The sequence below is a fragment of the Chelonoidis abingdonii genome, chromosome 4, assembly GCF_003597395.2.
Source record: "Chelonoidis abingdonii isolate Lonesome George chromosome 4, CheloAbing_2.0, whole genome shotgun sequence".
NCBI lineage: Eukaryota > Metazoa > Chordata > Testudines > Testudinidae > Chelonoidis > Chelonoidis abingdonii.
This window is the reverse complement of record NC_133772.1, coordinates 23,123,092-23,139,395: the sequence shown is the minus strand read 5'-3', so window position 1 is coordinate 23,139,395 and position 16,304 is coordinate 23,123,092. Positions and strand designations below refer to the sequence as shown.

Sequence of the window (16,304 nt, the reverse complement as noted above, 5' to 3'; positions counted from 1 at the left end):
CAATATTAGTCTATCATGGGGCCAGGGGTCAGCAGTGTGACCCTAGTCCACAGCCAAAGGGAGATCAGGGCCATCAGGGCCAGTAGTCCTCTCTTTGGTGATTTGTTCCTCAAAAACATTTCTTATATCCTGTAACTTCCTTCTTGCACTTTCTCCTCCTCTCTACGGTTTCACTCTGGCTGGATTTCCACTTGCTGAATGACACCCACTCTGCTCAAACAATTTCTTGAAGCTCGACTTCAAGGCAGTCTGACTTGTTTCCTAAGAACATCCATACTGGGTCAGACCAATGGTCCATCTAGCTCAGTAGCCTGTTTCCAGTCCACATCAGATGCTTCAGAGGGAATGCACAGAACAGGGCAATTCCTGCTTCACTTTCTCTGTAGGGGCATGCATGGACTCTCTTCTGGTTGTCCTCTTCTCTTGTAAGGCCTTCTCTAAACACAGAAGTTGCATCAGTTTGAAAACTGATTTAGTTAATCCAGTGCAAACGCCTGTGTAGACAAAATATATTTATTTAAAACTAGTTATATTGATTTAACCTGCATCCGTAAACCTAACAGCTCAAGTTAACCTGATGTAGGTTTAAACACAAACCTACATGAAAAGGACATTAAGGTTGCAAAAGCAAGCACTCAAAAGTTAGGCAATGCTAGAATTAAGGCTGCCTATGCAACCTTAATTTGGCCCGTTATGCATGTGCATACACGCTACAATACAATTTTTAATGACATGATCGCATACCTTTTTCCCCCCACAGAATCTGGCCTCATTCAATGCACAGGCTGAGCCTGCTCTGGGAATGAATCAGGCCTGTGTAACTAAGCAGGTCATCTTGACCACTTTGATGTTCTTTTAACATAGCTTTATATGTGTAACTTCCTAGCTGGTTTTAAAAGCAAATTGCCAAACTAAATTCCATCATATGGACAGGTATGTGGTTCATCAGCAGGGTTGGCATCTTCAAATCTACTGCACAGACCTCTCCCACTTGAGGTAAGGTAGTATCTGAAAGCAGTAGCAGGTGTTTATCCTCTGGACCAGAACTGAAGAGGGTGGAGCACTTTGCCAGCAGATTGTATAGACTTCAGAAATTATAAATGATTTTCTAAAGCAAAGTAACTAGCTTGGTCAACTTTATGGCAGATAGTGATTAATTATCACTGAACAGGATGGTGGTGCCTAGGAACCAGTAATCGTGACCTGACTGTGTTCAATATGGGCAAGCAGAGGATAGTTCCAACCAGTAAGAGATATATCTGGTGCTTCAAAATGGGTAACTTCCCAAAGCTGAGGAAAATTATAAGAAAAATTGATCAGGAGGAAAAGTGTAGGTGGGAAAATGTGAATGAAGATTGGAAGCTCTTTAAGAAGGGTTGTTTAGATGGCCCAAAAAACCCCGACCACTCCACAGTCAAGAAAGAGGACAACTCTGGATAAAAACCCATCCTGGTTCAGTGAGAAAGTGAAGGCAGCAATTAGAAATAAAACTTTATAACAAAGGAAAAACATAAATAACACTCAATACAAGTAAGGTGGTATGAAGTGTAGAAAATAGAGAAGTGAAGCTAAAGACATCAGGGAAAAACTAATGGCTGGGAGGCCTAAGGACAATAAAAAGTTTTAAGCACATTGGGAGCATAAGAAATCTTAACAATGGAATAGGCACATTACTCTGTGGAGATGGCAAATTATTAATAATAATACAGAAAAGGCAGAAGCATTCAATAAATATTTTCTGTCTATATTTGGAAACAAGCAGGATGTACTTTCTTCACACAGGGATGACGAAGCACTTAGGAGGATGTTAAACAGCGTCTATTACTTTTTAAGCCGGCGCACATGGAGAACTTAAAACCAAAAGCCCTAAAAGCTGATGAGGAGTTCTCTGGCCAAAAGATGTTAATTTTAATAAATCTTTCAATACTGGAGTGCTTATCTATCCAAAGAGGAACAGCTTCAACAGGAGAAATTGAAGGTATCCTATATCAGAATATCCCATAGCTCTGTGGTTTGGGCGCACATGTCAGAGGGAGGAGATCAAATCCTTTCTCCCCCTCAGGCAGAGGGGGGAATTGAACTTGGCTCTCACACATCCTAGGACAGTGCATTAAATACTAGGCTGCCTAAAAGTTATGAAGGAGGCACATCCTCCTCCCGCCAGATTTTGAATAGAGCCCAATATGGTAGGCACCCACCGAATGAGGCTCTGCAGGTAAAATAGGCTGAGGAACCCCCATCTTCTCCCACTTTGCAAATCACATTGGGGCTTAGGTGGGAGATAGGTGGGTGTCTGCATGCTTAGAAGGAGGCAGCAGTGCACATGTCCAGAGACAGACACTTAGGCACCCCGGGAACTGTTATAGCTGGTGTTAGGGTGACCAGATATCCCGATTTTATAGGGACAGTCCCACCCCTGTCCTGATTTTTCACACTTGCTGTCTGGTCACCCTAGCTGGTGTTTAGGGGTTGAGTGAGTTTAGGTGCCTACAAGGTTAGGTGGCAACCAAGTGAGGGTTTTGTGGATCACAGTGGGGCATAAAACGAGGATCACGGTCCTATTTGTTGGGCTATTGAATATGTGAAGGTGAGGAATCTTTTCCCTTACCCTTAGTTTTGTGAATAGCACCTAAATCCCCTTGTTTACCTAGCCCAAAAAAATCAAAACATTTTATTTTGATAATGTCAGAAATAGCTGATATTTCTGAAACATCTTTTTGGATCAGTTGAATGCACATCTCATACATCCCAGCTGAGAGCTCTACCCGCAAGCTATTGGCTGTTTGATGGGAGTGTGGGGGGGTGTCTTAGTCTATCCTGCTGAAGCTGTTCCGCTTTGTGTGACATACCTGACTACAAATTGGGCCAGAGAGAGAGATAGAGACTGTGTGACTACAACCTAGCTGTTAGGGCACTCGCTTGTTGAGGGACACACACCTGAGAGCTAGTCCTTGCACCAAGGACTATTTAATTATTTGTCCAAAATGGAGCCATTCCAACAGGTGAGGTGGAGAGAGATCCATACTGGAATAGCCAATAGGCTGGTAGTTAGGAGTGGAGAGACCTACATTCAAGCCCCTAGAGTGGGGGGTTGAGCCTGGGTCTCCTACCTCTCAGCTGAGTGCCCCACGGCTGAATTACCCAATAGCCAGACTAAACATGTGCTTAGGGCACCAGCAAAGCAGGGGGCACCAAAAAAAATGAGATTTAAAAAAAAATTGGTATTTGATATTTCAAAAAAACCATCTAAGTAGTCATCATGGGAAAAATCTGAACTTTGTTAGACTCCCTTATACTCCACTACACACTCTTCCCCCATATTTCTGTTCTCTTTTTATTACTTATCCCCACATAAACCAGTGGGGCATCCTACTAATGTAGATCGAAATAATGCGAGGAAATCAGAGACTATAACTGATCATCCTACTCCTGGTGATAAAACAGACATTGTTCTAGAAGGTGTGGGATGTGTCAGAGACTGAACCTGCTCATGCTGTAAATAATAGGAGAAAAGATCCTGGTATTTGGGTTGATTTCAGTACCGATGATGTAGCTTGCTGGATAGATCATGGACCAAATGACTATCAACACCACATTGGGCCATTTGAGAAATCACGTCGGACTTCTACCAATGGCAAACAAACAAGATATTGTCCGCAAAAAATATTCAGTAGCAACAAGTGCAATTCTGGAGTCCTACTCAAAGATTATGGATGCATTAGAAAGTATAGCTGAAGACCAATCACAAAAGGTAGAAACTATATGAGAGGCAGAAAACATTGCAAACAAGATGCAAGAACTAGAGTTTCTATTCATGTTGACCAGGTGGAATGAAATTTTACAACACTTTTACCACACAAGTCAAGGTCTCCAAGAAAAAGATTTGGATCTGAAATCATGTGCAGACCTCTGTCAATCATTAGCACGCTTTGAGGAATGATTTCGAAAGATTTGAAGACATATCAAAAGATATCTTGCCTGATACTAACTACAAAGAAGCCCAGTTCATCAAGCGAATCAGGAAAAAACAACCAAATGATAGCAGTGCGATAGAAAAAGCATTGAATCCTAGAGACAAATTTTGCGTATCTACTTACTACGCTATAATTAATACACTTGAAGCTCATACGAAGAGGAGAAGTGAAGTGTACAAAGAAGTATCAAGTAGATTTTCTTTTCTAAATGATATGGACTTATCTGCCCAACAGTATTCACAAGGTTCCCAAAAGCTAGTTGACTCATACCCTGTTGACTTGAACGTGAATCTCTGTGGAGAAGTACGGCAGTTCCACTGTTATATGCGCACAAAATTTAATGAAACAGGAAAAATGAAATTCAGTCACATTGATCATCATGACACAGTACTGAAAGGCGGAATACAATGTGTATTTCCAAATGTAGAGATGGCACTTCTAACATTGATGATGACTAACTGCTCCACAGAACGCTCTTTTTCTCAGCTGAAAGGAATAAAAAACCCTCAGAGAACAAGAATGTGTCAGGACAGACTTGATTCGCTTTCCTTATTGTGTACAAAAGGGCACATGCTTTGTTGAGTCAGCTTCGATGAACTTATCCAGAATTTTGCAACCAGAAAATCTAGAAAGAAGCTATTTTATTTTCAGCATACATGTAAGTTTTGTGTCATTTTGAAAAATAAAATTTTATTTTATGGTATAGTATTGTTTTTATTTTGACTTACATATGGGGGGAGTGCCATAACCTTTTCAGTGCTAAAAGTCTTAATCCAACCTGGTAGTGCCTGAACCATTAGGAGTGGAAGGAAAGTGCTGCTTCTGTATTGTGAATCTAGCCCTTCATTTCCTTTGCTTTAAAGGCCCGAAACAAAATTTTTCTGACTTTTCCAATTTGCCAAAAATTCTGAAAAGTTTTGATCTGGGTTGAACCTATTTTTTTCTTCTTCTTCCCCAATTTTTTGGAACTGCCAACAAACCAAAGAAAGCTTGTGTTTCCTCTCCACAGAAGTTGGTCCAATACAAGACATTACGTCCCCAAACCTTGTCTCCCTAGCAAACCAAAACATCAGGCATTTGCCCAGCTCCAATGAGGGCTCCTTTGAAGTGTGAGGGGGCTTTTCTTTTATCCAGCATGTGACGAAGTGCGGGGGGGGGTTGGTTCTTGGGGTTTTCTGTGTTTTCAAGGGTTTGCTTGCACAGGGGGTGGGACCCAATGTCCCTGGGTGTGGGGGAGAGGGAGTTTGTTGTTACAGAGGACCAGAGAGGGACTCGGAACCCCAGCCCAGGAGACACAACCGGTTCTGGCCAGTGGGAAGACAATGGGCTGCAGAGAGAGGACCTCAGTGACCTGACCAGCTGGTTCCAGCCAGAGGAGAGCTGCCAGGAGAGGAGACCCAGGCCTTCCTGTTTACGACCCTGTTTACCTGGAGAGAAGACAATGGACTGAGGCGGGGCTTGAGGCCGGGGATATCAAAGGCCCAGCTGGGAAGCAGGGGGGCTCAGAGGCTGGCGAGCGGAAGCAGGCAGAGCCCACCTGGATGCAGGGAGACTGGGATGTGCTGTCATTGTGAGAGGCCAGGCCTGAGGCCCTGAGAGTTTCCTGTGCTGTGTTCAACTCTCAATAAACCCTCCTGTTTTATGTTGGCTGAGAGTCACTCCAGTCTAGAGAACAGGGTTGCATCAGCCCCTTTGGGGGTGAAGAGGCCCAGGGGGTCCAGAGTGTGTGGACTCCCAGAGGGGGCCCACGGCAGAGACAGATGTGCTAAGGCTCAGAGAGGGGCGGCTCAAGGAGGAGGAGGGGACTGACCCCGAGAGACAGTGGACCCCCGAGAAGGGCTGTCTCACTGAAAGGAGCACCCCCCACGGACCACACAGGGCCAAGAGTGGGCACGATCTGTGAGTCCGTGACACAGCATGAAAAAGGGGACTGGAGAGCTGATAAGGCAAAGAGCTCTGTGTCTCGATCAGAATCTGGCCCAGGTCTGCAGTGACTAAAGTTTATTGTCCTCTGCAACGGCTTGGTCTATTGCATGACACCATGACCTAGAGGTGTCAGCACAATACTTGGAATCAGCATGTCCCGAGTCCTAATCTTGGCTTGGTCACCAATTTGCTGTGTGACTTGGGAAAATCCCCTCACTCCTCTACTTCCACTTCCCTGTCTGCTCCATGAGAATAAACAGCAAGTGGACTGGTGGACCTTAATTTATTAACATTCCTGTCTTTCCCCCTATCTAATGTAACCGTGAATCTTCAGCTGACGGTTACAAAGATGGGGGCTCTATCACACCTTGTCACAGCGGATAAGGCACAGTGGCTGTTGGGGCACGGGGCTAATCTGGGAGGACAGTTAAGGGAACATGTTATTTATGGATCTACAAAATGGTTAACTCTGAGCTGGATAGCTGGCCAGGTGAATCGTTTATCCAAACTAGCTTGCCCACACCTACTGAGTATCCCAACATTGCTAGCCCAAATCTGTTGTAGGTTACCAATGAAATGAGTTTGCTGGTCTCAGTTGAGCTCCTAGTAGTTCTTTGTGAATGCTGACGGATATGCAGAGGCCCAAGACTAACAGCAGGGGGTGCTATGGGTTAAAGATGAGCCACATTTGCAGAGCTGGAATAGCAAGGGGGGCTGCAGGTTGGATTTGAGGGGTCTCAGCAGAACTGGAGGGTGAGCCCTGCACTGGGGTAGGATTGAGTGGTCTCAGCAGAGCTGCCAGGGGAGCCCCAGGCTGGAAGAGAAGGGCGCTGAGGGCAGGATTGCTGAGTATCAGCAGAACTGGGAGGGGGGCGCCTGGAATAGCGGGGGGCTGAGGGCAGGATTGCGGGGTATCAGCAGAACTGGGAGGGGGCGCCTGGAAAAGCGGGGGGCTGCGGGTCCGGTTTATGGGGTATCACTGAACACATTTTGCAGAGCTCCTGCCACCTGAACTAGAGCAGCCCCTGCTAACCAGCTGGGCGCTCCGGAGTGCAGGGGAGCCGTGCACCAGCGTGCCCTGGCCAGGCTGCTCCCCCTTTCCCCGGGGAGGTGGCACCCTGGCCCGCGCCCCTGCGCGGGCGCCTTTCCCAGCCTGTGCCGGGCTCCTGCGCGGACGGGTGCCCGGGGGGCGCTCCCTGGGCCCTGTCCCTCGCCAGGAGCTTGGGTGGGCAGCGCTGCCTCCGTTCTCCGGTGCCGTGACATCCGCCCCTCGAGGCGGAGTGCAAAAAGCCCAGCCCCCGGGCCTGCAGTGTGTGTGGGGGTGCCCCGGGACACGCCTTCTCCCGGGAAGAACAAAACCCAGCCCCCAGCGGAGCCCAGCCCGGGAGCGCAGCGCCGAGCGCAGAGCTAAGGAGAGCCCAGCCCAGCCGCAGGTACGTGCTTTCGGGACAGCTGCTCCCACGGCCGGGTGGCGGGGGGACCCGGACTCTACCCCAGGCCGGCCGGACCCTCCATGGGCTCCTGCTGCAGGGTCACGCGTGGACTCCCTCGCGTGCAGCGCCCCTAGCCCCACGCGGCGCATCGTGACTGCAGCTCTCTGTCCGGCCAGACCCAGACCCGCTCTGCCCCGGGCTTTCCCCCACCAGGGCCCGGAGCGCGCGTCAAAGGAGCCGCACTCCGGACCATATTAGCATGAAAGCCAAGTGCCTGAGTCAGGAAGGATCTGGCCGGTTTCCTCTTGCCCTGGCTCTGTTATTACGCGGGGGCTGTGCTGCCCGGGGATGTGCTAAGGGGCAGCGGGTCTGGTTTATCTCGGAGTCCCTGAGCTCTCTTGGTCCCCGGTCATCAAACTTTGAACTGCTCCCAGCTACGGAGCCAGCCGCACCCCTGGCACCGAGTTCGGAGCAACTGCAATTAAAGCTGGCTCGGAGGTGCCGAATTCAGAGCAGGGTTTCAGGGCTGCTCCCTTCTGCCTCCCCACTCCCCAAAACCTTTAGGGGAGTCATCCCAGTGCAGGGCTCTGCTGCTGCCAGATCAGCCCTGGGATGAGCTGCCCAATGCTGGGGTTGTAGACACCTCCCACTCCCCAAAGCTGGAGTGTTTGGAATAGAGGTTCAGAGCTGGGGACCAGCTAAGAGAGTCTCCTCTGGGGTCAGGTTGCAAATCCCCAGGCTGACTGGGCCAGGGCTTTGTTTCAGGTCCAGGTTTTTGAAGGTCCCTTTGGATTGTAACTTGTGCTATCAAATATCAACCCTGTCACCCCTACACAGAGCTGCCTCAGAAGTTCTGCTGATCAATTGTATTTTAAGGCTGTGACATTGTACATCGTCAATCTCCTCCCCAGCACTCCCTGTTCCTGGCTCTGGCAGGCAGGTAGAATCTTGCTACTGTTAAGAGGAGTTGTTCAGTCATGTAATGTAAAGCTGCATGCGTCTCAGCCCTAACATCAGCTTGTTACAATGCAATCCCATCACCCCTCCCACCAGCTGGCGTGTGCAAAGACTCCCCCACACCTGCTGGGGCAGCATGTTAGTCCTGTGCCCTGATTTCCATAGCAGGAGAGGGGCTGGCCCATGCCACCGCAAGTGCCAGGCAATGCCCTGGGCTGCGTTTAGGCTTGATGATTGCAATCTACCTCTCTGAGCTTCCAGGCTGCCTCCATTGTACCCATGGCATGGCAGGAACCCTCTGAACAGAGTGGTAGTGCTGTGACACTGAGAGACGCTTGGATGAGGATGGAGTAGCCATCATGCTATACTTCTTGGTGAGTTTAGTACCCTTGGAAATGAAGGGTTCATGATGCTGGCTGGAGCTGCACGAGGTGGGGTCTTGCTCGGTGCAGGCTTCATCTGCATGCATATAGCTCTATGAATGCTCCTCAGTCCTGAGTTCTAGCACCTCCCGCTATTTCAGTCTTGCATCCCTTTTAGCTCTGCCAGTGGCCCTCAAGCCTGACCTGCAATGGCAGTAGTGTCACATCTTCCTGCAGCCCTGTCAGTGCCCCACAATGCTGACCCCCCAACTCCCTTCCCGCAAATCACCTATTCTTCCAGACCTGGGCCATATCATGTGATGGGGTTTTGATGCAGAGTCCACAGTGAATGTTTACTGAGACCTCCCCAACTCATTTCACCTGTGACCAAAGTCTGGAAATGAGCTTGATCTTTACACCACCTCTTGCCAGTGTTTAGATTCTTTGAGCACGAGCAGCACCAACCCTGGTGGATAAAGGCATGGGCCCAAGTTCTGATCTCTGTGACTGTGGGGAATCCTACAGCCATGTTTTCTGAAATATTTTAAGGAAAATATGTGAGGTCTGGGGGAAAATAAGACCGGACACAAGGTGTACGTTTTTAACGGTGAGAGTCTTTAACTCTTGGAATACGTTACCCAGGGTCGTGATGGATTCTCCATCACTGACAATTTTTAAATCAAGGCTGGATGTTTTTCTAAAAGATCAGCTCTAGGAATTACTGTGGGGCTGTTCTCTGGCCTGTGTTACCCAGGAAGTCAGATGAGCTGATCACAATGGTCCCTTCTGGCCTAGGAACCTAGGAATCTCTGAACTTTTAAACAAGAAAAGCAGGCTGACATCATCCTGCTCAGTGAATTTCCTGCCATGAGGGAAGCGGAAATGTATGTGCGCTCTGTACCCCGGAAGAGAGGTTGTGTGTGTGATTATATCTGATGGGGAAACCAAGCCTATAGCTCCTGGAGTTCAAAATTGTGAGTTTCCATGAAGCAGCAAAGAGAACTTCCCTAGTGCCCTTCATTTGGGCCTCTCAAAGCATTTTACTATCACTAGTTAGAATCCACTCGGAGGTAGGTAAGAATTTATATTTCCATTTTGCAGATGGTTGTGGGAGAGGGGAACTGAAGCTCTGAGCAGAGGGGACTTGCCTGAGATCAGTGGCAGGGCTTGGCATGCAACCCAGGCGTCCTGTCTCCTAACTGCCCTGCTCTAACTTCCCATTTCGGTCTGGGTAAACGTTGCACTCCTGTAAACTTCAAGGACTACATCCTCAGTTGGTGTAAATCAGTGTACTGGTCTCTTCCCCGAAATAACTAGAGTTGCACCAATTTATACCAGCTGAGGAGGTGGCCCAAATAAATGAGCTTCGGCCTGGTGTTAAAGCAAAAAATCCAGATAGGCGTTGTTTGCACAAATTAAGAGCAGAGGTTGTGCGGGGAGGGGGTGTTTACCAGAACTGGGCAACAGAGCCGTCCCTTGGGTAGGGTGAATCAGAGCTACCGCTCCGGGCCCCACACTTTGCGGGGCCCCGCAGGCTGGTGCAATTGGCTAGTGTGGTCAGTCCCGGAAGAGATGAATCTGTGACTTCCACCCCGGGCTCGTCACCTCGCTAGGGATGGCCCTCCTGAGCAAGGTACACCAGATACTTACTATCTGGTGTAAACCATTTTGCTGGAGGTCAGCTCAAAACATGAGGGTCAAGGGCCAGTGAGCCAACACCTTGATGAGAAAGCCAGCACTGGGATACCAGGAAGAGGGAAGGTGTTGAGGTTGCTACTAGGTGCTGTCCCTGGCACCATCCTGCGTCTTTGGCTACTAGATGTCTGATGCGTAGACACCTCTTCCCCCCACGCAGAGCTTTGGAGAGGGGGTGTCTTGGCTTCTCTCTCCCATTCCTGGTGGCTGCAAGGTCTGGCTTGTGGGATCCACCTTCCCATGAATAGCCTGGAGCCTGCAGCTGCTCAGAGCTTGGCAAAGGTAGTACCAAGATACTCCTCCCTCTGCCCTCTGGGCATGCTGTTACAGAGGCTTGGTATGAACTGGATGTGTGGCTTGTCTCCCTACTTGGTAGGCTGGGAATTCTTCTATGGGGTTTTGTGCCTCTCCCAGCCAGAACCCCAGTGCATCTCAGAGCATCTGTCCCGAATACTGCCTTAGAACTGGGGAGGTCTGCTCCAGGATTCCGTCTCCTGGGGAGGGCAAAGCAGCCCATAAAGCCTAGGATCTGACTCTGTTCTCAAAAGGTACCTGGTATGGGCGAAATGACTTGCATTAAATAGGGCTGGTCAGAAAATGAGGGATCAAGGGAAATTCCCTGCAGGAAAACCTGGCTTTTTGCTGAAAAACAAATAGCTTCTTTCTTGATTCTGCCCCCTCCCCCCGCCCGGACCCCCAGCCTGGATTTTCCATGGAGAGCACACACTTCCCATCAAACTGTTCACTTAGTAGATACTCCAGTTTTTCCACTCAAACTGGATTTGGATGGAAAACTTGCAGCCAGCAGCCCTCTTGTGGAATGGCTGGGGATCCTTGCGATCTCTGTGGCTGCAATACCTCATTCCTCAGGAATTTCACTGCCCTTTAGCACTAATGAATGGCCATGTATGGTAACCTGTCTAGAGCACAGTGGTCTGGTGTTTACATGGCCGGCTCTTTCCCTTCTGTAGCGGAGCAGGCTCAGGGACATGGGCTTGTCCCCCCTGGTAGCAGCAGAGGGCTTGGCCCGGTCTCTAGTGGAAATTCTCTCCCTGTCTCAAAGCCACTCAAGAATATGGCCTGACTGAGTCTGCCTGGGTTCGGGGAAGCTCTCCACTTGGAAGGTCAGGTTGGTGTGCGCTGGCAAGCTCTGTGTGCGGATCCTGCGCTAGCCATGGGCTGCTATTAGTCTCTCACATTCATGGACCCTAACTCATCCCATTTATAACTTATCCTTTACTGACTTCCTTGCTCTGAGCCAAAACCCATGGAAAGGCCTCACACAGTGAGTGCTGCTCTCTTCGGCTACACTGATTTGGTCTCAGATTGCATTGGTCATCATGCCACGAGGCTTGAGACTTGATTCTCTTTTCTCTCACACCGGTCTGACATGCATGTATCTCTGCTAACTTAATGAGGTTACTCCTGATTTGCACTGGGTGAGTGAGGGTTGGCCCCAGGTCTCTTTTGGAACCTCCACCTTAGCAAATGTCTTCCTTCCTTGGGGGCTAATTCCCAGCTGACCAGTTCCTTGTGCAGTCACTTCCACCGGTACACAACTGATGTAAATTGCTACCAAATCAGAGTGACAGTGTGCTACATCCACTTCACACTCGATCTGCACAGATGGAAGTGACATATGGTAGGAGAGAGTTGGGCTCTCCTGGCTAAACTGCCAAAAGAACTCAGAACACTGGATGCAAAGAACCCCTGAAAAGCTGGTCCCAGTGGTAGGTGGTAAGGCCTCAGAAATCTGTCCCTATGGCTTTCCGTAGTGGATTGGATATATCTTTGCAAAGTGATTCTCCTTTTCTTTCCTGCCCAGATGTCTAACCTCTCCAGGCCCCTTGGAGTTGCATCTCCCAGCATTTACTTATCCTCTGCAAATCTCGTTAGCGTGCTGTTTACTTCCAGGAATCAGGAAGACTTTAAATCAGACCCCAGTCCCTGAGGTCCCTCCCTAGATCCGTCTCCCGCAGTTGCAGACTCTGTCACTAGTGTCAAGGCCACATGAGAGTTCTCCTGGACAGGGTCGCCCAGAGGCTTCAGGGGGCCTGGGGCAAAACAGTTTTTGGGGCCCTTTTCATAAAAAAAAAGTTGCAATAATATAGAATACTGTATTCTCACGGGGGCCTCTGTGGGGCCCGGGCAAATTGCCCCACTTGTCCTCCACCCTCCACAGGCAGCCCTGCTTCTGGACAAATAAGTGTAAATTAACTTTACAGGTGGGATTTCATGCCACACTGTTCAATGCTCTACAGCAATCCAAGTGCATTAAATCTGCCCTTCTCCTCTGCTAAATAACCTTTTAGTATAGCTAAAATTAATTGGTGTCTAACCTTTTTTCCCCAGTAGCTGTCTCCTCATCTCTAAGTCCAAGGCAATTGTTGTATAAATCATGCTCACCCATTATGGAGTGTAGAGGATGGACAGAACATCTGTGAATATTTTGACACTGGAATGGCGGAGAGGCGCACAGGGAGCTGCTTTCTGCAGTGACACCTTAGTGATCTTCAGACGTGCTAGTGAGGCCGGATTCTTATCTGCAGCTGTGTGTAGCCTGAGGGAGGGGAAATGGGATGGAGCTACACAGACCTCATGCATGTTCTAAAGATCTGGCCCAAGCCATGTGGGGCCAGACTTGTTAAAGAGCATGGGGCCAAATTTCCAAGTGCTCAGAGCCCCTGATTGGGGCCGGGTGCTCAGCACCCAGCACACTGAACTCTGCTGAAAATCTGGCCCTATGTCACCCACCCTGATCCTGGCCACTGTAGACTTGTTTCAAAATCACCCAGAACAGGCACTGAGCAAGGTCAAGCAACTGTTGGTCTCCTGAGGGAGAAGAGCAGTGAGTGTGGTAGGGTAACAGGTCAGGGAAGTAATGCTGTTACCCCAGCATTCAGAGAAGTAATGCTCAGATTTTCACACCCCTCAGCCTCGTGGTGAAATTCCCCCACAGCTTGATCAGACCTGCTGTGGTTTGTGTCTGAAAGGTGGAAAAACACATGAAACTTTTACAAGTGAAACTCCAGGGAGAGCTTGTAAAACTGGTGTTTTCAGATTGGTTCAACTATACTGGGATAAATAAAGCAGTACAACCCCATAGGTGGATGCAGTTATACCAGTGTAAAAGTGCCTTATACGGGTATGGCTTACTCCCATGTGAGAAGGTCAGGCTTGACAAAGCCCTGTCTGGGATGATTTAGTTGGGGATTGGTCCTGCTTTGAGCAGGGGTTGGACTAGATGACCTCCTGAGGCCCCTTCCAACCCTGAGATTCCCACAAGGGGGAAATGCATTCCTTCTGAACACTATTTATGTTGCATTTGAAAAGAAAACTGGGGGGTCATATAAGGTGTCTAAGACAAAGTTATGGTTTGCTGGTTATAATTATGGTGTCAATATGAGTGTATCATTTTAGTAGTTGAAGTTATGAATATTGGCTCTATACGGTCTTGTGCTACACTTCTGGGTGACATCCCAGACAAGTTGGTGTTAGCTCTGCCTAGCCTGCTTGGTGGCCCATTAAGGACTCAATTGACCCATTGAGAGAAGGCAGATATGCCTTGAGACTCAGCAAAGTATGCAGGAACTTGCCCATGTGACTCCAGACTCCATTTTGCTGTAATTTTCCACAGTAAGAACAAAGAGGTGTTCTTACACGTGGAAAAGACTATAAAAGGTTGACGCCTCATCTCCATCTTGTCTTCAATCCTGCTTCGTATCTCTGGAGGGACTTTGCTATAAATGGAAGCTCTACACAAAGGACTGAATGACCCATCCCAGCTGGGGATATACTCCGGAGATTTGATTTGAACCTGCAGTTTATTCTGTCACTGCTACAAGCCTGAACCAAGAACTTTGCCATTACTGTATGTAATTGATTCCATTTAACCAATTCCAACTCTCATCTGTATCTTTTTCCTTTTATGAATAAACCTTTAGATTTTAGATTCTAAAGAATTAGCAACAGTGTAATTTGTGGGTAAGATCTGATTTGTATATTGACCTGGGTCTGGGGCTTGGTCCCTTGGGATCGAGAGAACCCTTTTTTTTCTTTACTGGGGTATTGGTTTTCATAACCATTTGTCCCCATAATGAGTGGCACTGGTGGTGATACTGGGAAACTGGAGTGTCTAAGGGAATTGCTTGTGTGACTTGTGGTTAACCAGTGGGGTGAGACCAAAGTCGTCTTTGTCTGGCTGGTTTGGTTTGCCTTAGAGGTGGAAAAACCCCAGCCTTGGGCTGTAACTGCCCTGTTTTAAGCAATTTGTTCTGAATTGGCACTCTCAGTTGGGGTCCTGCCAGAACCGCATCATTACCCTTGCCCACCAACAACTGGGGTCTGTTAGCCTTACGCTAGTCTAGTCACTTAAACCCAACTTTTCACAGGTGATCACTAACACGTGCATCCCTCATTTTCTGGGTGCCTGGCTTGATATCCTGGGGTCTGATTTGCAGAAGTGCTGAGCACTTACAGCTGTGATTGAATCACAGGAACTGGGTTTTGAACATATCAGTGCTGTATGATGCTAAGCACTCTGAAAAATCAGGTCCTAGGCATCTCTGATTGGGCATCCAGATTTAGTGGATACTTTTGACCGTAATCTGTCTGTGCCTCCGTTTTCCATCTGTAAAGCGAGGATAATGCTCCCTCATCTCACAGTGATGCTATGAAAATAAATGAGTTTGTGAGTCACTCAGATACTATCATAGGAAAGGCCATGAGTAAATTAATAATTCTGCCTTCAGAGCAGCGTTTGGCTAGTGTGCAGGGCATAAAGCATGGGCCACACATGAACAATAAGGAGAAAATAAAACATTGAATAACTGCTCATTAAGTGAGCACTCTTCATATTTCAGCCTCTTCCTGTCCTAGGCCCAGTCTCTGACCTTTGCCTTTGTTTAAATATTGGAAAGCTTCCATCGTGTCTCTGAATTGTTTTTCAGTGTTGGCCTTGTGTGGTTACAAACTTTTGTTAACTTGGAAGCCAGACTTCATCCACTGAGCCTGTGACAGTGTCAGCCTGAAATCTGCCAGTTCCAACTAAAACCACTGAAAGTGTAGTTCCTCTCTGTAGAGTCCCTTCTTATGTAAAATTCATGCTGCGCTTTGATCAGACCCCTGGTGCCCTGTGCAGATTTCATCATACTTGCGGGAGTAGCTGGATGCAAATGTGGACGCAGACAGATCCTCAGCTAGTGTCAATTGAAACTAATGGAGCTACGCTAACTGCCAGAAGTGGAGGACCAGAGCTACAATCTTCTGAGAACTCGACCAAGTGGGAGACAGGTGCATCAATTCTCCTCTTTCAGTTAAACTAACCATGAGGCTGCTGGCTGGCAGCTTTTAACAGCCACCATGTGTTGTAGGATTGTTAGGTGTCAATTGCTCACTGAGGTTCCGATGATGCACTGCACACCCACGTGTCAAAGTCTGGGATGCATGCACCTGAAGTTCTCATCTATAGTTATATTTTCACTATCTGGACAAATGCAAAGACCTGGGCAGAATATTCCCCAGTTTTCTTTTCAGATGCAATATAAATAGTGTTCAGAAGGAATGCGTTTCCCCCTTGTGGGAATCATAGAATCATACAATCTCGGGGTTGGACGGGACCTCAGGAGGTCATCTAGTCCCACCTCCTGCTCAGAACAGGACCAGTCCCCAACTAAATCATCCCAGCCAGGGCTTTGTCAAGCCTGACCTTAAAAACCTCTAAGGAAGGAGATTCCACCACCTCCCTAGGTAACCCATTCCAGTGCTTCACCACCCTCCTAGTGAAATAGTGTTTCCTAATATCCAACCTAGACCTCTCGCATTGCAACTTGAGACCATTGTTCCTTGTTCTGTCATCTGCCACCACTGAGAACAGTCAAGCCCTATTCTCTTTGGAACCCCCCCTTCAGGTAGTTGAAGGCTGCTATCAAATCCCCCCTCGCTCTTCTCTTCTGCAG

At 48.2% G+C, this 16,304-nt stretch overlaps 1 protein-coding gene across 3 annotated transcripts in view; it reads left to right on the top strand.

The window, feature by feature from the left end:
- The first annotated feature begins 7,227 nt into the window (after positions 1-7,227).
- Positions 7,228-16,304, top strand: part of CSRP1 (cysteine and glycine rich protein 1) — a 27,184-nt gene continuing 18,107 nt past the window's right edge. Inside the window, exon 1 of one of the 3 annotated variants that reach the window (XM_032791896.2) lies at positions 7,228-7,333. The gene's annotated coding sequence lies outside the window, so the exon portion shown is untranslated. Of the gene's footprint in view, positions 7,334-8,593; positions 8,665-9,573; positions 9,723-16,304 lie in introns of those variants that run through there. The other 2 variants (XM_032791897.2, XM_075064954.1) reach the window with 2 other exon arrangements.